General features: G+C 40.6%; 1 protein-coding gene across 1 annotated transcript in view; it reads left to right on the plus strand.

Moving 5' to 3' along the window:
* The window catches only part of FGF12 (fibroblast growth factor 12), a gene marked incomplete at both ends in the record, with an annotated part of 359536 nt that overhangs the window by 18375 nt on the left and 314094 nt on the right, over positions 1-27067 (plus strand). The window lies entirely within an intron of this gene.

Raw genomic sequence — 27067 nt, forward strand, 5'->3', positions numbered from 1 at the left:
TTGCATGGTACTAGGATTTACCATGGAAGGTTTTGGTTTAATTAATTAATTTATTTTATAAAATATTATTATAGCTCACAAAATTTGTTACATAATAATATGTATGATGAATACACATTTTTTTTTTCTTTTTCTTTTTCTCAGAAGGACTTGAGGCTTTCATACTTTGGCCTTCCTTCTTTTTGAATTTCATAAGGTCTGTGAGTTGTTTCTTGGGTATTCAGAGCTTTCTGGGGCTAGTATCCAATTATCAGTGACTGCATATTATATGTGTTCTTTTGTGACTAGGTTGCCTCACTCAGGATGATATTCTCTAGTTTCATCCATTTGCCTAGGAATTTTGTAAAGCCATTAAGTGTAGTACATTTACACAATGGAGTACAACTCAGCTATGAGAAACAATGGAAGGTTTTGAATGAGGCTACAATAAGCCAATCATACCTTCAATGGCTCGCTGAGGCTGTAGTGTGAAAACAAGAAGGTGGCTTTGTCTATTATTACAGTCTTTGGGTAACTGTGTAAGGTGACATGTGGTCAGAGTCAAGATGTGCTTTAATCAGATCTGACAGAATTAGATAGCTGATTAGCAGTGAGAAGTAGAGAAGGACCAAAGATGACCCAAGCAGTTAGGGAAGAGCATTAGCTAGAGTGATGTCTTTCATTACAACAAAAATAGAATAGAGTAATATCCTGCAGGAACAATCGTGAATTGTCTGTTCTGAGTGGGTTGAACTTGATACCACTAGAGATGTTGAATGAAAGATTTAGTTCTGTAATTTAGAAGAAGCCGGGGAACTGAATATGTGGTTCATTATTACATAGGTAGTATTTTAGACTAGAGAACTGTGTTTAATCCACTTGGGGTTAAAGTTGATGGGACACACACATTGATGTCTATCAGTCCTATATTGAGCCACCAGAAATAAAATATTTTTACAGAGGCACAGGGAAGTAACTAGAGGATAGAGAAAATTCAGAAGATACATGAAGGAAGTGTGAGGAAGAAATGACTTCCTGGCTTACAAGACACAGAAACAGCAATAACATGCAGACCCCAACTGAATCGTCAAGTTGGCAAGTGTGGATATCATTGGTCACCTGGGCAAGCAGTTTCAGTGGCTCCTTGGGTGTGGACGGGCAGGAAAATTCTATAGCAAGACAGTAAGAACAATGAACAGAAGAACTTTTAAAGAGCTTTGCAGTTTAGTTCATGGAGAAATGAGGGAATATGAGACCATAGAACATCATTTTGTAGAACATATTTTCACATATTTGATTTCTGATGGCAACAGTCGACTAGACAAAAAGAAGGAGATGTTGCAGGAGTGACAGCGCCATGACTACCAGTAGCCAGGCTGGGATAGCCACAACACAGTTTCATCAGGCTTGTTAGGAAGCAAATTGCCTTATTCTACACATGACCCCTGACCCCATGTCAGAACAGCTCTTTATGAATTGGGAAATCTCCTCTGGTACCATCAGTGGGACTAGATATGGAAACTTGTTCCAAGCAACATGAGGTGTTGTGATGATCTAAGCATCCATTGCAGTTGGGTGGTCAAAAGTTGGACTTTTTGTACATATTAATTCTTGTTGCTTTGACTTTTCTTGATTTTATAATTCCCCTCTTAGGAATGATGTTGGGAGGGCATATGAGATGGTAGGCAAGTCTGGTGACCTGAGTTGGATCCCTGGAACATCAAGATGGAAGAAGAGACTCCTGAGGAGGATTGTCCTCTGACATCCAATACTCATGCTACCACACACACATGTATGTACCTAATACACACACTCAGACACACAGACTCATAGACACAGACACATGCACATACACTAACATTAAGTAACGACAAGTTCTGACTGGTCTCTCTCTCTCTGGATTAGAATTTATGGAAGTGTCTACCTACCTCTCACTGTTTGTAATTAGGAATATTTGATCAGTAATGGAATCAAATGGTTCCCATTTAAAAAGTGAGTATCATGTGCCTTCCCGTGTTGTAGAAATATACAGAAATAGCCATAAGACTGCTACATCCAGCTCAAACACATCCCAGTAACTGGGTTAAGGGGACAGTTGAGATTTATAGTACAAGACTGATAAACTGAGCTTTAGAACAGTCTAGATGTACAGAAGGTTGGTTATTTAGGGAATATAACATTGTATAGGGAGAATGGGTCTGGGATCCAAAGATCTCATTTCTGTAATTTACAGAGTGAGTTTTTACAAGTTCTGTGTCCTTACATGAGACAGAGTATGCAAATACATTCCTTGCAGTTGTCATGAATTCAAATAAGTGGGGGAAGTTGAAAAAATCTTATATCTCTGTGTCTGTGTATTTGTAGGTATAAGCATATGTATTTGTAATATCGAGTGGTTGCAGGTATATGAATAGGCATTCTATATATTCACATATGTTTGTGCAAGCATGTAAACAAAATGTGTTGGCTGGTAAGTAGCTTTCATAGTTCAGTATTATTCTCACTGATTCTCTTCCATGACTAGGATAATTTTTGGATTGTGGCTAATAGACTATAGGATTGTATGTTGGTCTTGTCCCCATGTTTTACTAATAAATCAGGAAAGGAAGCCCTAGTGCTCCAGTGGCATCTCTCTGTGTGCACTAGCAAGGAACGAGGTAATGATGTAGGTGGAACCATGATGTAAACATGTCTCAAAGCATCTGCAGGTGTCAAGGGAAGATAGGTTAGTTCTGAGGTATGATGGTGTCCAACAATGGAAGTCTCAGCAGGATTTGAAACCATAATTCATAGAGAGCAGCTAAATTGAGAGTATGTGATATTACATGGGACCTTTGAGGACTTTGAGTTCAACTCTGCTGTTTAAGAACAAAAAAACCTTGACATTTCAGTTCTTAAGCTTCAGAATAAGCTTCTAGGCTCAGTGAAGTCATTGTGTTATGATCTATAGGATCTATGTAGTATGGTTTGCTTTTAAACAGCACACACACACACACACACACACACACACACACACACACACACAAAGCCAGTCTTTGAGGTTTTCTTTTCTTTTCTTTTTTTACATTTGCTTTCAATGAGTAAAAATCACCACAAATTATAAAGATTTTAAAAATCCTTTTAATTAGATATGTTTTTTACAAATATATTTAGATAGATACATTGAGAGGAAAAGCTGAAATTTACTGTATAACCAGTTAAACTTAAATGACAACCAGTTCCTCATCATACTTACTCAGTTCTCTTTTCTCATGGAGTAGGTCATGCCTGGTGCATTGGTGTTTCTCTAAGGGAAGTCAGGGGTAGAGACTTTTACAGATGAGCAAGCTAGATTCAGGGAAGGGTTGTATGAAAAGATGTGTTATCTGCAAACTGAGACCAAGACCTAGCTTCAGCCACTGTCTTCTGAGACATGCCATGACTCTCTGCATGTCGATGGCTCTGCTACAGTGATGACTCCCAAAATTACTTGTTGAGCTAAGAGGTGGGCTTTTGTCTTGGATTTCACTCCTCCATCATCATGAATATGACATGGAATAGCCTTTGGAGATGTCCCAGAAGAGAGGGAACATTAAGCTGACCTTTCACACAGCTAACAATAGCTAAAGAAAAGCACACACGTTTCCAACAAGAAGCTCCAGTCTAAAGAAATCTATACACCTGCATGTTTTCACTTTGTCTGTACACTCACAGTCATATAAGTTACCATTTAAATCAATACACTTAAAAATCAATATAGCCTGTTACAGGAGTGGTTTAGCACACTGTGGTTTTCCAACAGAACACAGTCATCTCCATGTAATTACACTTTTAAAGGCTTTGTCTGAATCATTTTTTATCGTGTACTTGGGAAAGAGAGAAGGAATGACTGACTTCACTGAACTCTCTGCTCAAACAGTGTACAAAAAGTAATAAACATTCTTCCTCTCCATCTTCCTACATCTCCACTAAGTATCAAGGAAAGCTGATTCTTACCATTATAGAGCTGAAGATATTAGAAGACTGCCTTCCTGGCAGCTAGGACGAGGCTCTTAGAGCCCATGCCCACAGTGATACTCCTATTCCAACAAGGCCATACCTCCAAATTGTGCCACTCCCTGGTCCAAATTCTCTCTCTGTGTGTGTCTGTGTGTGTATAATCAATTTGACCTCTGATGACCATCTGTGCCTTTCTGAATTTGAGATTTTTATGAATGGTGCCTTGTCAACAGTCTTGTACCATCTATTGGTGACCGGATGTCTGCACTTACTGTAGAAAGAGTCATGAGTGTGTTTCCTGAGCAATATCATGCACCTATGCTACCAGAACATTTGATGAGGAAAAACAATGGCAGAAGACTTCTCTGAGAAAGTAAGAAGCCTTTGTCAAGGCCCTTCATGGGTCCTGGGAAGGCTTAGTGAGGAAACTAAGTGTCAGGAATGAACTGGTTGAGAGCTATAATTAAAGGCAGGTTCATAGAGTGAAATTAGAGAAATGGAGATGTTTTAGGTATCATAGAAAAAGGCAATTCTGCCAGCCAGAACATCAGTCAGTTGCATGTCAGATGCTCCAGTACAGATATGGGACTGGGAGCTGAGTCTCTCTGCATATTATGAATTTGTGTGTAGGCATTTTGTTGGTTTCCATAGAGCTCACTTCAAAGTCATCCAGGACTCAGCATCTGGCTTTCCAGCGTAGTTTCCTTATGACAGTGCTATTCACATAGTTTCCACCTCTTCGTGGAGCCTCTTTAAAGATGGCCCCAGAATCAAGTCTAATTCCAAACCTGTAAGAACGTGGCCAGTGATGTCAGCCTCATTGCTTTGTTTTTCACCAGGGAGACAAGTTTTCCAGTGTTCCTCACAGCCTCCTTCTTTAGTCTTATTGCTTGAAGAAAAGCAAGAATTCAGGACGGCATTAGCAAGATTGTGACCCACTGAATCAGATTCATTTCTTCAGACTAAGTGCATTGTTGTCCTGGGGAAAACTTGGAATTTTCACTACAGAACTGTTTATTAGAAAGGCAATTATAAGAGCCTCTGTGATAGTAAGAATCTCCAATGAATGGCTGTCTGAGGATGGGACTTTGCAGAACAGGAAATTTCCTCACACTGAAAACTAGGAAAGATGAACAATTAATACATTATTTTATTATATGATAATCTAGCACTTACCAAAATATGTAAAATAATGACTATTATCATTTCACCATCATCATAACAAGATTATTAATTATCTTGTAAGGCAAAACAGGTTATGTTTTAAATTAAGTTTGCACCAGCAAACCAGCCATTATATAAAGTAGCATTTGCCAGCTGCTTCAGAGCAGAAACAAAACCAAAGAACAGACAAGCATCGTGAGCTTTTGCAATTACAGGCAGAGTGGTGTAAAGAGTCTTCTATGTTGCATAAATTAAAACATCCCATCATAAGGCTAACAGATCCAAAATAGCCCAAATTTGGTTGTTCATGTGACTTCACTTCTACCTTCTAACCTCAATGTGTTGAGTCTGGACAAATCAATACACCACTAAATCAGTGGTTCTGGTACACAGGGAAAGCACATTGGTTCTGCTGTTATTTCAAAATGCGGTACATACTGCCCTCAAAAAGCAAATAGCCCGATGTAATTTTTTTGAATAAAGCAAGGCTGAGAAATGAGGTCAGTGTACGAATTTAGTTCTTTGACTGTTTCCTACAAGCAAAGCGATAAGAGGTATATTCAGGGAGGAGTCATAGAACATACTTGTGTCCCTTGTGGTTATGTGTTCAGGCCGTGTTAGGGTATGTGGGGCAGTATCATTTTGTCAGGGTTATTTTTTCTGTGTTAAGGGGACTACAGGGTTTGAGTAGAATCACTGAACCTGTTGTCTCTAACATTGTCTCAATAGAGGCAGAGATAACACACTTCAGTTTCATTATGAGTAAGACAAGCATTTCTCTGTCCAGGAAATTCACGCAGAAAGACAAGGAAAGAAACGTGAGCACACCGAGAAAGCACAGTTCAGACCTGGGATCAATATTCAATTTTGACAAACCTATTTGCATAGCTGACTAATCATGATGAGCATGTTTCCAAAAGACCAAGCATTCTCCAGATGATGTCCACTGAGCTGCTTCGCCCAAGACCAGGAGAAATCTTAGTTAACTTGGTGAATTTTATTATTCTGAGAGATGCCAAAGTTTCAGAATATAAATAGCCTTAGGACACCGGATACCACCATGTGAGCCAGAAGGCAGAGCTTACAGTTAAGAAGGCATTGGAGGATGGGGTAAGGACTGTATTTCTTATTTTGAAGAACATATCACAAAGTGCACCTTACGCTTTATTTTCCAGATTAATATGTCCAAAGCAAGATGCTGGACATATCAATTTCACTCATGAGTTCAGCAGAATATATAATGAGAAATAACTGGTCTAGGTACTACTAGCTGGGCAGAATACACAAACTAATGTAGTTTGGTCTTTTAGAAGTGTTTTTCATGTGTAAGAATTCAAGGATGGTGAAAGTAATGGAAAAACCTGGAAATAGACTTTAGTGAATTTCCCCCAAAGGAGTTGCCCATATGCAGTAAGAGTCATACATGTTTTGATTCTTAAACTTGTAACTATGTTAGAAAATAATTTAAGCAGCACGTAGTTTGCCTTAGAAAGTTCGATTGTGAAAAGGCCCCAGGAACTTCTTTTACAGTAGAGCTAGACAGTGCCCAGTCCACGTGGATATGCCTTCAAAGAGACTTGTTCAAATGTCAGCTCAGAATGTGGAAAATGGCTCACGAAAACCAAAGTTAGGGATGAGGATATGGACTCACATTAGTTGAATTTATATATTTATTTTGTTTAAGAAGAGGGAAATAAAGGATGGAACAGGTAGTTTGTCAAGAAAACAAAGACAAAGTATGGCCAAAAAGCAAGGTTAGCCAAGGGCTGTAAGTGTTTGGTGTAGTCCTTATGAAGAGTTGACAACTACAAATTATATACATATACACATACATATACATATACACATATACAAATACACATATATACATGCATATATACATACACATACATTATATACACATAATCACATACATATACACATATACACATATACACATACACACATACATGTACACATACACATATACAAATACACATATATACATGCATATATACATATACAATACACATATACACATACACATATACACATACATACATATATACACATACATCATGCATCATATACATATACATAAACACACATACACACACCACACACTTGGAGTGAGAACCGTGAATGACGTGGATTAGTGCCTTGGCATGAGGCAGTTGCTGTGATAAATGTATGATTTTGGAGCTTTCCACGTGGGGAAATGGAGCAGGTGCTCCTGGTTCTGGGCAGTTGTTTGTAGGCAGGAAAACAAGTTGAGTATCGCTGGATCTTCTAGAATTCTGTTTTAATCTCCAGAGATTCTGATAATATTGCCATTTTAGGCAAAGTCAACTTTGGTATAAAAGCCAAAAATAAAGCCCTTAGATAATTAATCCCTTTTCCGTGGCTTAGGCAGTGTTGGCTCACAGGAGGAGACCATCTTTGAGTCTGTCGTGTTTTTATCTCAATGGTGCATTCAGCACACTAGCTCATTTCAGTCTGACATTTTCAAGTGTGAATCAGCTGGCATCTTTGTGCCTCTGTGTCGTCGCTATGTCCCTCACTGGCGTCCCATTTACCAAGAGTAAAATTGCAATCCCTCTGTAAGTCAACCATGTCTGAAGACACTCCTGTCTACCTGCAAACTCAGCTAGAAATGCTCTTCCCACTGTTTCCCACCCTCGCCGGCCGTCTGTAGTTACGAGGCTATGCTGCACTTCTGCATTGTGGTCTTACCATTCCTTCCTCAGGAATCATTAGCTTTGCCGTGAAGTCACTTCTTTGTTTTCAGGGATGAATTCTCCCTTTAAGAGATTATCACGCAAACTGCGCCTTCTAGGAACCTCTACCGCTAGCCATTCTCAGATGGGCTCAGTTACTCTACTTGTTGATACTGCGTACTGAATTTTAAAAATGCTCTGTGCCAAGCATCTGCCTCGCCCCTTTGGTTATCAGCTGCCTGTGCTTGGGGATGGTGCTTGTAATGATTATTGATATACGTTCAATTCCCAACACTGATAGACACTTAAGAAATATGGATGGATGGATGTGTTTCTAAAGAAGAGGCCAGAGATGATTTGTGTATTTCTTTGGTGTTTCACTGATAAATTTTTCAGACTTAGACCTAAAGCAGTGTTCTGTCACATTTAGGAAAGTCCCTCATCTTTATTAATTAAAATCTGTACAGATGGCCATCTTAAATAAATTTAAGTCATTTTTATGTACTGTATATAAGGTTATAGTATAGATAAGAAATTTCCTTAAGAGCAAACTGTATTGTACTATAATTTCATATTATATTCTATTACATTGTAATATAAAAGTACATATTATATTGTCATATTATAATATAGGAGAATCTCTTATCTATAGTATTTAGTAAATTATAAAGATGCAAATTAAGTTATAAATATATTCACATAAAAGTAGATCAGGTCAAATAAATTTATTTAAGGATGTATATCATATTATTCAAATAAGATTGCCTAGTTCACAGCCCCCAGTTGAGGGATGGGGGCCACCCACCCTTCACAAAAATTTAACCCAGAATTGCTTCTGTTTAAAAGAAATAAAGGGGCAAAGAGTGGAGCAGAGACTGAAGGAAAGGTCATCCAGAGACTTTCCCACCTGGGGATCCATTCCATGTGCAGCCACCAAACCCAGACACTTGCTGATGCCAAGAAGTGCATGGTAACAGGACACTGATAAAGATGTTTCCTGATAGGTTCTGCCAAAGCCTGACTGATACAGATGTGGATATTTGCAGTCAACCATTGGACTGAGCCTGGGGACCCCAATGGAGGATTTAGAGGAAGGACTGAAGGAGATAAAGGGATTTGCAACCCTATAGGAAGAACAACAATATCAACCAACTAGACCACCCAGAGCTCCCAGAGACTAAACCACCAACCGAAGAGCACACATGGAGTGACCCATGGCTCCGGCAGCATATGCAGTAGAGGATGGCCTTATCTAACATCAATGGGAGGGAAAGCCCTTGGTCCTGTGAAGGCTTGATACCCCAGCATCGGGGAATGCTAGGGCAGTGAGTAGGAGGGGTAGAGGGATGGAATAGGAAGTTTTCTGAGGGGAAACCGGGAAGGGGCATAACATTTGAAATGTAGATAAAATAAATAACCAATAAAAATGTTTATAAAAATCACCTAATTATATAACTCATTCTCATATACTTCTCTATTAATACTTCCATGCCATTCTTTAAATTATACTAAAACAGAGTATTTATTTATATAACCATATTACACCAAATGCACTAATATTTTATTTATTTTGTTTGGTAGTTGATGATAATTAGACCCCATAGTTGATTAAAACTTTATTGAAATCTTAAAATATTAGATTTAATTTTACTACTCCATCTTTTTTACTTGAAGATAAAGTTACTAAGGAAGCATTCTTGAAAACTATATTAAATTGTGAACTCATTGGGAACTTGGAAAGGAGGGTTTCTCTTTGAATATTTGCTGTTCATCCTTTGTGATGTGCAACAGTTGCTACAGCCATGGTACACGTGTAGCTAGGGTTCCTGAAGTAATACAATCTTTACAGGAAGTTGACTCCTTGATGACTAGTCATGAATACTTTTATGTGCATGAAAGTCAGATGATTTCTCTCATTTTCCAATTGAACTATCACAAATCACTGTTTACTTCATTCACAACGACTTAATCTGATGTATACTTTAGGTAAAGCAATCATGGTGAAAAGCCTGGAACAGTGGTTTCAACAGTTTGGCATTAGTTGGCTAAAGTCAGGTGTCCGAGTGACCTAGAGAATGTTTGCCTGTTGAATGAACAGATGGACACACACATCTGTATCTTCAGTATGTGTAGGTAGGCGTTTATGTGGACATTTGTGAAGTTTTCCATCTCTGTGGACACTCCCATCTCTCTCCTGACCTAATTTTAGAAATGGTGGATGAAAAGATCAGTTGTGTTCTACTCTCAGCTGCCTAGGCTCTGACTTCAGAAAGCAGGTCTCTAGAAAAGTCTTGAGATGTGCACATAAAGTAAACCCAGGAGGATGGAAGCCTTCTGCCTCCTTCTGTATTCTCTGAACTGAGCTATGTACTAGACAAAAGCCAGCTTGTGAGGCAATTCTGTAGACACTATTCCCATAACTTTAAGAATGGTACTTCAGAACATGTCATCTCACAAATTCAGTAGGAACAGTGGTCCCTGAAGCTTTGCAATGTGATCCTGTGCATCCAGACTGAGGATGCATAGCATGTGTCTACCTACATGGCCATTGCATTCTGCTTCCATTCTGTCTCTCATAGCAATATTTTCACTTTGGTGATGGTTTTAATAAGGGTTCACTTCAGAAAAGGGGGATTTTATTGCATCCTGACAATTGGCTCTTGTACATAATAAATACTTTCACCATAAAGTAACAAGGCCCATAGTCAGCATTTGTGTTAGTTAAGGTTTTACTGCTGTGAAAAGGCACCATGACCAAGGCGAGTCTTATAAAGAACAACATTTAATTGGTGCTGGATTACAGGTTCAGTTCCTTATCATCAAAACTGAAGCATGATAGTGACCAGGCAGACATGGTACAGGAGGAGCTGAGAACTCTATAGCTTCATCTGAAAGAGAAGACTGGTTCCAATGTGGTTAGGAGGAATGTCTCATTGTTCACCAGCACAGTGACACACTTCTTCCAACAAGGCCATATCTTTTCCAAAAAGACCACACCTCTTAATAGTGCCACTCCCTGAGCCAAGCATATACAAGCCACCACACCATTACACGTACTTGCAGCCTATGGCACAGTAGGATGTTGGTAGGGTGTCATTTCAGAATCTATTTATTTGTTACTGTTTTTCCTCTTCCCTCATCTGTAGAATAAAGAAGGGTCTGCTGGCTCGGTGCTCCAGAGTAGGGGCAAAGGATTTTTGGACTCTGTGAAAATTATCAGCGGTGATAATAGAGACCCAAATCTCAGAGAATCACATGTAACACTGTCCTTCACACTGTCCCGCTCCCAGGGTGTTTTCCATTTGACTCAACAAGACCAAAACAGAGTTTTCAATTTTGTATATTTAACTGGCCCTTTGAGTACACTTGTTTTTGGTAAGGAGTCAGTTTCTAGCTTAAACTTTTGGACTATTGCTTAACACATTGTTTCAATTGTCTTTAATATTACAAGTTATATACAATTCACACTTTTCCCCTTAGAATGTATGTTACCCTACAGTTATCCCCCCATGAGGTAATCTCTTTTCTGTAGCATGACAGTCTCTCTGATTTTACACAAAACTACATTTTGCTGTTGTCTAGTTCGCCACATTCCACTGTTAGATGGCAAATTTATGAGCTAATTTTTGCTATGGTGAAACATTCACAGAAGCATCCTGAAAGAAGTGGTTTGTTTTGACTCAGGGTTCTCGGGGTACCTAAAATAGGTAACCACAGCCAGGAAGGCAAGGCATCAGGAGTAGCTCCCTCCACATGAGCAGGTACATGAGGTAGCTCATTACAGAGTGGCAGGCCAGAAAAATGACACAGCAGGCTGCGACCAAATGCAGATATAACCCGAAGTGCCACCTCAAGGGTGGTCTCTCTCCACCAGCTATATGCTACCTGCCAAGTGTCCCACGATCTTCCAAAACATTCCAACCAGATGGTGACCAAATGTCTGAACATGAGCTCACTGCTAGCTCATGGTGGGGAATGGTGCTTTATTGTACTCTGACTACTCTTTATTTACTCTGACTATATACTTTATTCTGGGTATTTTTCTGACTTGGACCCAAGTAATAGATCTCTCTAGGCTACTACTTATATAATTTATTTTCCACCTGCAAAGCTTGTGAGGCTCTTCTCATTTAGTTAAAATACCACCCCAAGCTCTGTTTTAACTACACTTGCATTGCTGGCATCCACACTGGAGTCGCTGTTCTCTGGCTCTGGTCCTTTCCATCATTCACACATGGCCCATAATGTGACTTCATCCTATATCCTAAGCCATCTTCTCCTTCTGTTTCTTGTGGCCATTAATTCAATTGTTAGTCACTAAGGTGTTTATTTCTGAACTGTCTCCTCCTGGCATTTTAAGTTCCTAGAACCGTATATGACATAATTCTTCTAAGGGTTTCATAGTAAGTGAGAGAAACAAGACATTCTCTAATGAGATGATTATGTAATGTTTTCTTTTGCTTCTACAAGCAAACAAGTTAAAATCGGGAGGGATAGAAGGCTTCAGAAAAGGTTGCTCCTGAATCCTGCTGGCAAATGAAGCCCCATAAGAAGGAAGCACATGGCATTTGAGATGAAACCCCAGTCTCTGGTTGTAAATTTAGAGGAAAATAATAGCTAAGAGAAAGATAAGATGCAGGTGGGGTAGAGAGGGTATAGAGAAGACAGGAGAAAGGACTGGGGGGGGGAGACTGAGGAGAGAGCAGGAGAGCTGGTTCAGGGACGCAGTGTGTCTGGATTTCAGATCTGCGGGCTGCCTGGTCAACTTCAGGATATGCAGCTGGAGGTGGAAGTTGATCCATGTCATGAACTGTAGAACCTCTATCTACTGGTTTTAAATGCTCAGACTTCATTACTGAAAGAACAGAAAGTTAGCAGATTTGAATATGGAAATAGATCAGTGTTTTATCATGCATTAGAAAATGTCCACTTTAATTAACACATAGTAATTGTATATGTTAGTGGTCTCATTGTGATTTTCCATACATGAACACAACATGCACTGATGCTCTCTGGAGGCATATTCCATTCCTTTTGAGAAATTATTATGTGAACAGTAGTAAAGACATTATCATGTATCATGCCATTTTATATTAGCTCTAGTCCTACTAATACATATGGAGAGTATACCCTTGTTTACACAAACACACACACACACACACACACACACACACACACACACACACACACAGTTCTTCTGATACTAGGAATTGAACCTGTGACCTTATGCATGCCAGACACGTGTTATTCTACTGAGCTATATAACCAGCCTGCTTTTTGAGATAGGATCTCACCCTTCTGTCCGGGAAGGCATTGAAAGTTTGTTATTCCAACAGCCTCTCCTTTAGCTGGATTATTGCTCTAAGCCATCCAATCTAGTTTCCTCTTCTGATGTCACTGAGGGGGCAAAACTTTGAAAGGTGAAGTAACCAACCATCAGTATCTACTAGGCTCTGTGAAAGACAGAACTATATAGTTGGCATTGGTATAAAACTACTTCTGAGGAAAGCTGACAGAAGTTGTAATGCAACCAAGCCTAAACCCAGAGATGGTTATTTGGCCCACTTCACTCAAGAGCCTACCTGTGGGTAGACTTCAAGAGGGTCAAGTATCACAACTCTCATCCGAATTAATTTTTGTTACTTTCATCTCTGAACTCTACAGTGTTGTAAGCTGCTCGTCATCCTGGTCACAGATAGGAGGATGCCTAATAAAACTCAGATAATTTTCAGTGAGGCAGAGTAGGTACAGTTAAAAAAAGACTTCAGAAACATCTGTGGTGAAAGAAATATTATCTGTTCATTAGCCGAGAGAGACCCTCTGCCTGTAGGTGAGTGGGGTTATCTTTCTGGATCTGGATTAATGAAATTCTACCCTTAGCTGGAAGCAAGCCAGAATGGCAGAGGATACTGAGAAGGAAACCTGTGTCTGGTCTCATAAGTGATTTTCTTTGTTAAAAAGTCACTCAAACCATTTTGCTTCTAATTTCAAAGAATTTTCTTAATTCTTCACTATGTTCAGACATCTCAGTTTTGAAGGGAATGGTCTATTACATGCAGCATACTGGGTAAAATATACAGAAAACATAACATTTCATCTCTTAGTTTTGTAGTTTCTTCATTTGGAGGATGGTTGGCGTTCGGCATCTATTAGGAAAATTAATTAAGCATCAGGGACGTTAGCACTGCAATGCACTTCTCTGCCTTCATGATCAGAGCCAGCCAATTATGAAAGACTGTCCTTTGATTTAATTCTTAGGTAGGTATTGGAGTGATTAATCTGGATTAGCTCTGTGTGTAGATAATGAAAACACTGATCAATCAGGAGTAATGGATAAATGTCATGAGGTAATGTAGTTAGGCTGCTTTGGGTTCCCTAAGCTTCAAAACACATGGATTAGTCTTCTTTGTTTTTAAAATCATATGTTTTTTACAGCATAGGAGTCGAAGGAACTCTTTCTGTATCTCAGCTTTCTGGTCGATGAGACTTTGGGCAGCTGCTTTCTATGTTGTGTGAGCTCAGAGTGTGGAAGTAAATTCCATCTTATTTCCCACCTTAAATACTTAATTTTTTATATAATTTTATTGGGTATTCTCTGTATTTACATTTCAAACGTTATCCCCCCAGCTACCATTCCTTCTCTCCCTTCCCTTGCTTCCATGAAGGTGCTCCCTCTCCCAACCACCCTCTTCTACCTCAGTGCCTTGGCATTCCCCTACACTGGGAAAATGAACCTTCACTGGACTAAAGGCCTCTCCTCCCATTGATGCCAGACACTGCTATTCTCTGCTGCATATGCAACTGGAGCCATGTGTGCTCAGTGCATGGTATTTTTCAATACTTATGTTCTGCACCAGTGGTGACTTCACACACACACACACACACACACACACACACACACACACACATACATACAAAAAACAACTTACTGCCTTGTCCTCTCATCTGTACAAGGTAGCACTGTTTTTCTTCATTTTAGATAGAAAACTGTATTCTCTAATAATCACATATTCTGTTACCACTAGTCACATAACTTCTATACTCAGTGGTTGTCTTGAATTAGCTCTGCATGCTCATATTGATATTTAGTATCTTGGATGTTTGTAGGAAGAGAAAGAACTGTAATGCTGATATTTAAAGGCGATTATATTAAATGGAACATTAGAATAATGTGGCCCTAGTTTTTCAGGAGGCAGAAGCTAGCCTTTGTGGACAGGGCTGAAAATAGTGTAACTCCTTTGCAAAGCCACCCGGAATATTTCAGCCGACCTACCACTGTTCCCTTGGTTCCCTTTCTTGACCTCTGCTCTGCTCACTAGTGCAAGCACAGCATTCTCTCTCTCAGCTTTTCCCACCTGCATGGTTTCCTGGAAATCCCTTCTCTCTCCCGACACATTTTCTGTCTTTCAAACTTAGGGCTGTTGATGCCTGTGCTGCAGAGTCTCCTCAATACTCAGGTTCATCTGTTTATTCATGTTATTTGTATGTATGTGCTTTTATTTGCCTGTGTGTGCATCTGTGCAGACCAGGGCTCAACATCAGATGTTTTTCTCTATTGTTTTGAAACTTAATATTTTTTGGGGGGACAGGGTCTCTCGGTGAACCTGGAGCTCAGCATTTCAACTAGACTGGTTCTCAGTGCCTCAGGATCAGTGTGCCCCCAGTCCATTACAGCTAGAGTTACAGATGGGTATCACGCTCTGGCTTTTGTTTTGTGTCGAAGATCTGAATTAGAGTCTTCAGGCTTACACAACAGACTCGTTACCCCCGAGCATTCTCCCAACACTATGCCAATTGTCTTGTGTCTTTAGCATCCGTGTTTTTTATTCTTTAGCCTGGGCCATCTTAACTCTCTCTGTGTCTTGTCAGCATTGTGCACTTCAATGGCCTTGTTGCTACACAAAGTAAGTTAAATTTTGGTGTCTTCCCTTCTCCAGGACGGGGTACATGGGAAACACTAAAGTAGGATGTCTTGGATGGACCTAATGACAGTATGACAGGAGACCAAAGCAGTTTGATTTAACTCTTCTCAATTAATAGACTGATTCTCCTATTTTACTCAGTTCTCCTATTCCTGAACAAACGTGTGTGTCTCTGTTTTGGCTTACGGAAGAGGTTTGCAGACTTTTTGTAGTTAGCAGCTGAAATTAAAAAAAAAAAATTGACTAAGTTTATTTTCTTAAGAGCCCATGTGATCTTCACCTTTCATGATGGTAGCTGTAGACTCTGGGTAAGTGGGTCCCTGCCAGGGACCCTTCCCACTGTTCTGCTTTCAATAGATAATGCTGCCCATTGGAAGACACTGGTGTTTAGACTCTAAACAGAACCTCACTGATATATTGTCAGCTAGGAAGATTCCCTGAAGGCAAATGCTGGGCTGGGAGAGGGGAAGACATAGGGTGTATCCTATTGCTCGTTTTTTTGTAGGAGATGCATTTCTCATACCCACAGGAAGAAGTGGAAGGAGGAACAGTCTATGTGAGGACACACATCTGCATGGTGCTTCATGATGTCTTTCAAGCATATGCTTCCTTTGGTCACTGTAGTTTCGCCATATGCACAAACAGATATTCATTTACCTCAGTAATTTATCTTCTGGACGGAAGTGGGCTGGCCAAGCACGTTCTGAACAAAGAACATCTGTAGTGAGAATTAAAATGCACAGCACCACATCAACCACATGTTGCACATTCGACAGCATATTAACCACCACTCTGGGTTTATGCAGGTCAGTAGCCACACTGAAACGGGAACTTCATTCTGAAGTGCACGCAGACACGTTCCGTGATAATGGAACAGGTGCTTTAATTTGTTTTACTAGATTCATTTTTCTTTCAAAAGATTATTCAGCTTTTTAAAATAACTTCAAACATCCTGTCTCCAAACCTAGTATTTCAAAAAAAAAAATCTGTCTCCATCACAGGAAGAATGGAAATCATTAACATATGATAAAATATTTATGCAAAGAAAGAATAGAGTAATCTGTCTGAAAAGATGTATGTGGGGATGATGCTGCACATTGGAATCTGCCAAAGAAAATCAGTGTAATGCTATAGCACTTTCTACTGTGTTTTAACATGAGTTTTTTTTTTTCAGTCAAATCCCAACAGACTGTTAAGGGGATAGGAAGAAAATATCTTACTACTTAGTATGTGGCCAGGCCAGAGTCTGAATGCCAATCCTCATAACCTTAAATCTCTAAGTAACTTACTCTGTTCATCTAGCTCAGTTTTCTCTGAAGTGATACAGGGGAAACTGTCTCCCTTACTTCTTACTTTGTTGTGATAAACAAAGAAGATGAAACCCTGCTCAGAAAAGAACAGCTGTTGGATGTATACTTGTGTGACACCCAACAGTTTATTCTTGTACAGGCCAGCACAACTACTTCTTGTAAAAAAAAAAAAAGTCATCATACTTGTCTAAGATTAAGGAGCTAAACTGAGCCCAGATCTCTGATATTCTGGTTTTACCAGTTCTTAACAGACCTAAGAATTTGGGTCACAAGCCAGCTCACTTTTCCTCATTTGTTGATACAGAAATGCAATGTATGTATACGCATAATTCTAGTAATGGAACCAAGTCACTCAGTGCTATAAAGCATGGTCCCCTAAGTTCTGTCTAGGAAGCACCTGCATTCCTGCTTCTGGAAACTTCCTACTATACTATTTCTTGAAAAACATAATTGATCAAACTGCATAGTAAACTATTAATGTTTAGAGAAGTTAATTTTGAATTATCTGTGAGTAACTCCCAGACAGATTTTCACAGTAGATCAAATTACCCTGATTAAACTTTGGAACTCTCCCTTCTCCTCACTTCATACTCTACCTAAATAGGGAGCACTTACAGAAAATTGTTCTAAATGGCTCCTTCTACTAAAACACATAGAATCCCATTATAAAATCACTGGGAATTGATTATCTTGCATAGGGCAATGGTTTCCTCCATTTGAATGGTGTCTGTACTTCTTCTTTATCTGTTCATACAAATGACTAAACTTGTCTGCCACTGCCTTTTCTTCACCATGGGGAAGGCCATGAGCCATTTGCCTTGTGCCACACCTTCCAGGTCCTTTGCTTCTGAGTGTCTGCTGTCTGCCTGGAACTCTGTGTGAATTCCTAGATGTCATTCTGTGTAGTTCAGCTGGGTTTTCCCAATGAGACACTCTGGTGGGAGAATGAAAGAAGAATGAAATGATGAGAATATTAATTCCTCTGTTTCCTTCTTCATGAAGCCAGTACCTGCTGCCCAAGGGAGATAATCTCTGCTGTGTTCTGGGCAACCTGGCATAACAGAATGCCATCTTTCCCTGGTGTGTAGGTATCCCTCTCTCTTCTTAAGATTGTATGGCAACCCACCTCCGGGATAGCACCCATGATATCCAAAGTATTTCTCCATATTTTGCTCTTTCTTCAGCAACTAGTTCTTTTGTAAATAAAACATCCTGAAATGATTGGTGTGTGTGTGTTTGTGTGTATGTGTGTGTATGTGTGTGTGTGTATTTCTAATATATGTCAAGATCTTTTGAAAGCATTGAATACTTGTACACATGTAGCTGAGATCATGCTATGGACCACTCACTTTGAGTCCTGTTCAGTGTTTCTCTGTTGCTCACAGGAAAAAGATCCTCTGAACCTTTAAAGTCAGGCTACAATAAACCAACATTTGTGGTTTAAAATTACAGTTCTTCTCCTCTAGGTACCCACTATTCCACCAAAACTACATTCCCTGCTATTTCTCAGTCCTTTGGCATATCATCTTAGACAAGTCACGTTGGCAACCTCATTCTCAAGGCTTCTCTAGCACGTTGATGTGATGGTGGTACCCATGGTAATGAAAAAGCAGTCAGAATTAACAGCAGCAAAAATCCTGGGGTCACAGATGCCTCTGAGGATTTGGGGCTCCCTACCATTTCTTCATCAGACAGTTTCCAAGCACTTCTGCATGTTGCGCTAGGATGGCGAGTGATCCCTGGAAGGTCAATGGGGAGTCTCAGGTCTCGGAGTCACACAGCTGGTCATGTGTAAATACTACAGTTCATGAGTTGAGCGCCTCTGGATTCTACTTTTTATCTACAACCAGAGATAACATGTTCTTCATGGCTCCCCTGAGTAATACATGAGATTTGTTATGTTCTGGGTTATTCAGATAAATAGATATAGAAAAACGTTTTGAAACTCGTTATCATCACTTTTATTTTTATGTTTTTAACCTATAAAACTCACTGCTGGAGCCAGTGCTCTGGCCAAAGATGGAGTTATTGTCCATCCGAGTGGCTGTAGATCTGTTCCAGTCTATACTGAGTCTCACTTTACCTGAGCCCAGGGCTCCCACGAAGACGAAGTAAATTAACTTGAGTTCAGCGTTCCCACCTTTCTGACAGTGGACAGAGAATTCCTCAATTTGTGCTTTTCTTGCAACGTCTAAACTGGAAATAAGTTGCTGTTTCAGGTTCTCAGAGGCTGGCGGCCAGTGCCTGGTGCTAATAGATGTGCTGTAAGGAATTCACTTCTGGATCCTGAGCCTCTGGTTTCCAGAATAAGGAACTCCAAGGGTCGGCAGAGGCTCGAGAAAGGCTTAAGGAGGAACAGCTTGTCCTGAACCCTCACTGACTTACCGTTGGAACTGATCTCTGACTTGGACCTCTAGCATGTTCAAAGGAGCAGCAGTCTTAAGTCCTAAGCTCGTGGATCAGTTGGAACAGTGCAGCAGTTAGCTTTTTATTATTATTATCATAAGCCAGATGATTGAAAGTGACTTTAATCTAATTTTTATGTAACCGTGTTGAGTTCTAGATGCAGAGCTTTGGTCAACAGGAGTTTACTTAAGTCAAGAGTCTATTCTTAGAAAGGAAAGCTGTGTGGAAGGGGTCAGAGTTGGGATTTCAGCGCCTGAGAACATCCCTTTACCTCTTGAGATCTTTTGGGTGGCTGTGGTCCAGCTGTTGCTTTGATATTTGAGCATCTGCTGCTACAAAGGCAAATCAGTTGTTTTTCAAATCACTTTGATAAAAGATGTACAAGAGAGGATACTGCATCCCTGGTATCGTGTTTGTTCACGTACCAACTATTGTGATAAGAAAAATGGGTGCTATTCCTGGCAAAATCTGAGTTTTATATCTGTTTGATTGGAACCCATCTGTGCATCAACTTTCCCCTACAAAGGGAGGGTTGTGTTACAGGAAGTAGAAGAAGAGAATCTGAACCAATGGAAATAGCCGACTATCCAATACATAGAAAGAATCTAAATTCAAAATGTTAATTTTTTACAATTAAGCACAACCTATTTTGCCTTGTTGACATTCTATTTATTCAAAATATTTACCTTATAGTCTTTATGTTCCAAATTTTATAGAGGCAATTGTAATTCCTAACCTTAAATTTAAAAATATTTCCAGTATTAGCCTTTCTTGTTCTCTGTGTGACAGCTATAAAACTGAATGGCTCACATCAATTCACATTTAATTCCTACCCACACACTGTGAGATGCAGGGGGCTTTCCAAAAGCCATCAGAGCCCTGCTCTGTCTGCACCACCATTATGGAAGCCATGCCGATGAGAAATCCCACGGGGGACATGGCACTCTTGTTGTGGCTGGGGAGTGTAATAAACCGTGACCAGAGCTGGGGTTACTTTCAAAGGCTCTGTGCCATTGTGGCTCATGGCTGAGTATTGTTCTTGGCCCAGCCTGTCATGTAGGCAAGGCCAGAACTGAAGAAGTCGGGACACGTCTTCTTCTACAGAGTCTATGACATGCATTTAGCAAGGCAGAGATGTACAACTGTGGATGCAGAAAAGAACTCACACTACTCTACCCTACAAAGAAATGATGATTTTCTGCTTATTTATTTGGTAGGTATTTGTAAAGGAAAGGCGGGCAGTTAGTTGAGTATTTGTAAGCATTTGCCTTTGGGAGGGACAGACATCCAGTATAGTCAGCTGTATGTCAGTTCTGTATTTTGTTTCACCGATTTCTCACTGTCTGCAGCCATTGGTGACTACTGAGCTTTTGATCACCCTGTGATCCTTGCTCACGCATCCCATAAGATAATCAAGGGTAAATGTTTAGTAAAAGCATACACAAATCAGTGTCAGCTATTCCTGAAGGTACTTCTGTGGCTGGATGCATGAGGAGCTTCTCTCCTTCTTTAACCACATTAGGGTACAACCATGCCCTGGGCCCCGATTTCCTGTTTCAATCAACTATGTATCTATGAATCGAACATGCAGTAAGCTAAAATTACAGATGAGTGAGTCATAGGTCCTGATCAGAAAGGAACCACAGTGGAGCAAATGGCCTGTAAATTAATGGAAGATCCCTCTAGTTCAATAGTAGCAGGAAAGAGCTCTGGGGTCCCTGCATGGGGAGCAGATTGGGAGAGACATCCTGTGATAGTGTTTAAAGTAACACAAAACATCACAGCAGAAGATGCATGTAGGCCCAGAAAGCTCCATGCAGTGGGATGGAATCAGTAGGTTTGAACTGACTAGGGTTTGTTTGTGTTACACTTCATATGTGTGTGTGTGTGTGTGTGTGTATGTGTGTGTGTGTGTCTCACACACACACACACACACACACACATATATATAAAAGTTTATTTATTTACATTTTAAGTGTTATCCCCCTTTTCAGTTTCTGCTCAGCAAATCCTCTATCCCCTCCCCCCTCCTGCTTCTATGAAGGTGCTCCCCCCCACCCACCCACTCCTGCCTCATTGCCCTAGCATTCTGCTACACTGGGGCAATCAAACCTCCACAGGATCTTCCCACTGATGCCATATAAGGCCATCCTCTGCTACATATGCAGCTGGAGCCATGGGTCTCTCCATGTGTACTCTTTGGCTGGTGGTTTAGTCCTTGGGGTGTCTGGTTGGATGATATTATTATTCTTCCTATTGGGTTGCAAATCCCTTCAGCTCCTTCAGTCCTTCCCATAACTACTCCATTGGAGTCCCCAGCGAGTCCGATAGTTAGCTGCGAGCATCCTCATCTCTATGAGTAAGGATCTGGCAGAGCCTCTCAGAGGACAGTCATACCAGGCTCCTGTCAGCAAGCACTTCTTGGCATCAACAACAATATCTGGGTTTGGTGTCTGCATATGGGATGGATCCTCAGTGAGGCAGTCTCTGGATGGCCTTTCCTTCAGTCTCTGCTTCACTTTTGTCCCTGCATTTCCTTTAGACAGGAGCAATACAGGTTAATGTTCATAGCAGGCATATTTATAACTGCCAGAAGCTGGAAACAACCCAGATGTCTGTCAACAGAGGAATGAATACAGAAAATGTGGTACATTTACACAATGGAGTATTATTCAGCTATTAAAAACAATTACTTCATAAAATTCACAGGCAAATAGATGGAACTAGAAAATATTATCCTGAATGTGGTAACCCAGTCACAAAAGAACATACATGGTAAGTACGTACTCACTGATAAGTGGATATTAGGAAAAAAGCTTGGAATACCCATGATACAACAGCCTGACCATATGAAGGTCAAGAAGATGGAAGACCAAAGTGTGGATGATTCAGTATTATTTAGAAGGGGGAGCAAAATACTCGCAGGAGGTAGAGAGAAAGAGGGACCTGGGAGAGAGAGGAGGGGGAAGAAAAAAAGGGGCAAGACCAGGTGTGGGAGGAGATGGGAGAGAAGTACAGAGGGTCAGAAAATCGAAAGAAAAGTGTGTATCAGTGGGGGATGGGGAGCTGGGGATAGCCACTCGAAAGCCCCAGATGCCAAGAAAGCAAGAGTCTCCCAGGACCCAACAGGAGTGATATTAGCTGAAATACCCAGCAAAGGGAAGAGCAAACCTATAGAGACCATATCTAGAGAATAGGCATCTCCCTGTTGACTGATGGGGCCACTGACCCATCTCAAAATATTAACCCAGAATATTTTTATACATCTAACAGGAAGTAAGGGCTCAGAATGGAAGGAGGTAAAGCATGTGTAGAGAGGATGGCATTTCAGGAGTGGAAAGTGTTGGTCATCTCTGGTCCCGCTCCTCTGAGGAGCCGGCTGCCTTCGGGGCTTCTGCCTTATTAGCCACTTTGGAGTTTCTAGGAGATTTTAAGTCTTTAAACTTTTATTTAGAGGCCCTAGTGTATGAGATTGAAAGGATGCTTGGTCTATGGGACATGGTAGAAATCTAAAGAAGGCAAAGATACGATATGAGATACTGCCCTGACACCATGCAAAGGGAAACTAAGGAAAGGTCAATCTGTGGGTAAGCACACACAAACATTTGTGCCTGTAGATACGTGTGTCCTTACTGGTACATGTGCTTGAGGTTGACATGGGATGAGTTCTAGATAACTCCCCATCTTACTTTTAAGGCAGACATCTTGCTGAACTTAGAGTTCATCAATTTGGCCAGGCTGACTGAGTGATAGTCTCCAAGGGACGACGTATACCTACCACATGCAGACACACATGTGAATTAATACCATGAATTAAATGAAAACCATAGTACACATTTTCATTTCTTTCCTTAAAAGTATGTCAATGGTACCTTATAGTTTGTGATTTTATTTGTGGTACATTATTGGTAACATGATTATATGGAGGATTCCATAAAGATAATTTTATGCTATTTACTCTTATTAATGTTCCCAAAAATATCCTGCTGCACATAAAATAAAAGAATGCCCAACAGCAAAAACACATCTCTGGAATCAAATCCACTAGCTGTATCACTACCAAACTCCTTAAACTGGACACGGAATTGAGTGCGGAGAACCACCTGTGCCCTGGGATGAAGTCTGAGGATGCTAGAGGCAGTCCTCACAGTGCAAGTATCTGCAGCTGAAGGATGCCTTATGAAAGCATCGAATACCTGCTGCTCAGAACCACTAGGGGAAGAGTGAAATATCACCGTGTAAAATGAAATACATTAAATCAGAGAATAAATTTACAACATGGTAGGGAATAAATGATGCAAAGAAAGTATTTTAGAGAGATGGTCCAACAAGATACTTGGGGGGGGGGTGTTGCTCATTGGGAGCCAATGCCTTGGATATACGGAGTCAGAGTGGTCCTGTCAGAGGGATCAGTGCACACAGACCACTGAGGAGCTCCTTGGTAGAACAGGATTTTCTGTTGCTTGTGTTTTTTCTCTTCTCTCTACTCTCTTTTTTCCTCTCTTCCTCTTCTTCTCTCCTTCGACCTCCATCTCTTTGATGCTGTGAATCAAGCCAAGGACTTTGCGTGGCAGGTGATCTCTCTGCCACAGAAGCCCAGCTCCCTTCTCTTCATAATGAAAGAAGGCGATCTTCTAAACCACACAGAGTAGTAATGAATATTACAAAGGTCACCATACCTTGAATTAAAACTAACATATTAATGGATCTCCACTGGGATTTCAAAGCATCACGGTACATTTACATAACTTAAACATGCCATTTCAAATTAAAATACTGCCACGTCTGAGTTTAACCCCCTCCCACCCCCAGGTTTCTTGAAGTTTTGAATGTCAGATGTAACTAGACAGAGTTTTATTTCTACCTGGGTAAAGAAGCTTGAAAGCCAATCTTCAACTCATTCCGTTAAAATGTACCTTATTATACTTTTTCTTAATGTATTTTTTCCCCATCACATCCAACTCTTATTGCCTTACCCTTCTTGCCATGATATGTGGAGTCTGAGGTGTGTCTTCATGATCTGACATACCTTATGCAGGGCTGTGCTTTGAAATCACGCAAATGGTCTCATCCATCATGTGATATCTTCCAGGTTTCGGTCTAGTTTGTCATGCAGTAGCTCAATTTCCGTGCCTGCTCCGCTTCACTTTCCCATCCCCCCACCCAGTGTTGAATAAATAGAGTTGGTTTCATTCCCTGCCCGGGGATGGGACAGAATGGCTTCTTTAGGAAATAAGTTCATTCTACGCAGTTTGTTAAACACAAACATTCTTGTGTTTAGTAGGTGTTTAGTAGGCCAAGTAGATGATGAATAAATCCAGACTCAGAGGACAACTAGGGGAAAGGTTGCTAATAAAAGAAAGCCTTGTGGTGTCTGGCCAGTTTTGAGAGCATTATTACGCATTAGTAGAGTAGAGAGGTAGATGGATAAGTAGAGAGAGATGGGAACTGAACCTCGCTAACCAGTACATGTATCTTGTGGTCAGTTGTCAAATCAGACTAGGAGCAAAGGTATTCCAGCTGCTGTGAACACACCAAGCTGTTGCTTGGTTTTTAACAAGCCTTCTCCACTGAAAAGTCAAGACACCCTGAAGGAGTGTTTGAATCCAAGACTGTGGTTCAGCAAATGGTTGTACATCCAAAGATCCTAAAGGAAGTGTTCAAAGGCTGTCTGCTTGTGAAAAGAATGGAAAAACAATTTGAAGGTGGAATAAAGTCATAATGACTTGTTCACAAACAACGGGCCGTGATAATCATCTTTGTCTTTCATTCACATAATAAACTTTATAGATGTTGCTATGAATCTAGGATTTAATAAGTGAATAGAAGAATGTGTTACAGAGGAATCCCGACTGTGGAAGAAACTGGGGAAATAGAGAAATGACAGGCACTCGATCCTGGAGTCATAGCATATACTGGTAAGGAGTTTTCTTGATGGATTTGCAAACTGCTGTTTGGAGAGAGGATGACACAGGTATTATTGCCCGGTCCCTTCCCCATCACCTACACATGGATGTGCAGGGACTTTCCATTGAAAACGCCAATTGTCATTTTAAACCAAATGACCACTCAGTAACAAGTGTCACTGGTAATCTGACCCATAGATGACATCACTAACTGACCTTGTATCCAAGAAGGACTTAGCAGCAGTTCTGGAACATTCTTCTCAAAACAAAGCATGTCCACAATCTAGTGTGAGTCTGTAGCCAACCTAAATAAATGGTGGAGCATCGGGCAAAGTAACTGAGCAGCTATGGCAGAAGCGTCAAAGGAGGAAAGATAAAGGAAGTAAGGCTGGTGAGTCACACCGGCGTGAAAAGACATTCGTCACGGAGCCTGACAGAGCCTCAGAGTTCAATCTAGGGCCCACAGGGTAGAAAAATATAAATGCAAGCATGAAAAAAAAGGGCCTTAGTAGAAACTCTGGAATAACCTTAAGTAAGCTATAGTTGGACATGGTAACTTAGGTTTGATGGTTTGGACAATTGTTCTGTGACTGTGTGAGGAACTCCTATTGGGGAAGGGCTGGGGAGGGACATAAAGGAATAGAAGTAACGGTCCTTAAGTGTAGCTAATAAGCCAGCAGGAGCCTATGAGTTCATAGAATTGCTAGTCTCTTTACTCTCTTAAAAGGGAGCTGTTTGTGTCTGTACAGAGTAGATCATCAGAACCAGCATTCAGAGTACCCCAACGTCTGGTAGATGGAAAAAGAGCTCCCCGCTGAACCGGTCCCATGTCCCCGAACAAACGTAGTTTCCTAGATACTGTGTTCAGTACAGGATGTAGATCTGAGAGTCAGAAGAACTGGTTTCTTCCCTAGCAGCTAGGTGCTGAGCGGCACACCGTTCTCCAAGCAGGCCTCTGAAGCTTCTGCCTCCATGGATTTGAAACCTCACGTTTTCTTAAATTCGAAAACACAGGCGTTCTCTGTGGATGCGCCGGAGTTTTCTGACGCTGTGTGTCAGAGGCCATTAATATGCAACTGCTTTCGGTTTAAGTAAGGCAAACAAAACTACCAGGTTTCATAGGTCAGAACAGCAATCTGGGCGGGATTTACAGGCTGGCTAAAGTAGAATTGTGCTGCCCCCGTGTGGCTAATCGCCGTCACCGAAGGGTCAGGCAATGGATTTTTAGAAACCCAAACAGCGTTCTAGAATTCAGAGAGGACACCCCAAAATTCATGTAAGTCACACCCTTCCTTACTTACTAAGTGGGGAGTTTTATGGAGCAAGGGTTCAGGGGGAGCATTTTGATCATGTCTATGTAGATTTGTATTTTGTTATGTTTTCATATATATATATATATATAAAACAATGAAATAACTAGGGGTTATAAACAGAAATGCCCCTTGTAAAAGGTCAGAAACAGAACTGCCGTTTTATCCTGGGGACAGTCGTCACCACTGGGTTCATGGCAATTTTTATGCTGCATTTAAAAATAATTCCTTCTAAATTAAACAGCTTCTGATGGCCTAATGCCTATCACACACCGGCTTTTAGAAATTGCCGGTAAATGAAGGCCAGGCGTCTGAACAACTGAATCTGATCCCACCTCCTGTACATTCTGTGAGTGTGACCTCATATGTGAACAGCACAGACAGCCTAGACTTCCT

The sequence above is a fragment of the Micromys minutus genome, assembly GCF_963924665.1.
Source record: "Micromys minutus genome assembly, chromosome: 7".
Taxonomy (NCBI): domain Eukaryota; kingdom Metazoa; phylum Chordata; class Mammalia; order Rodentia; family Muridae; genus Micromys; species Micromys minutus.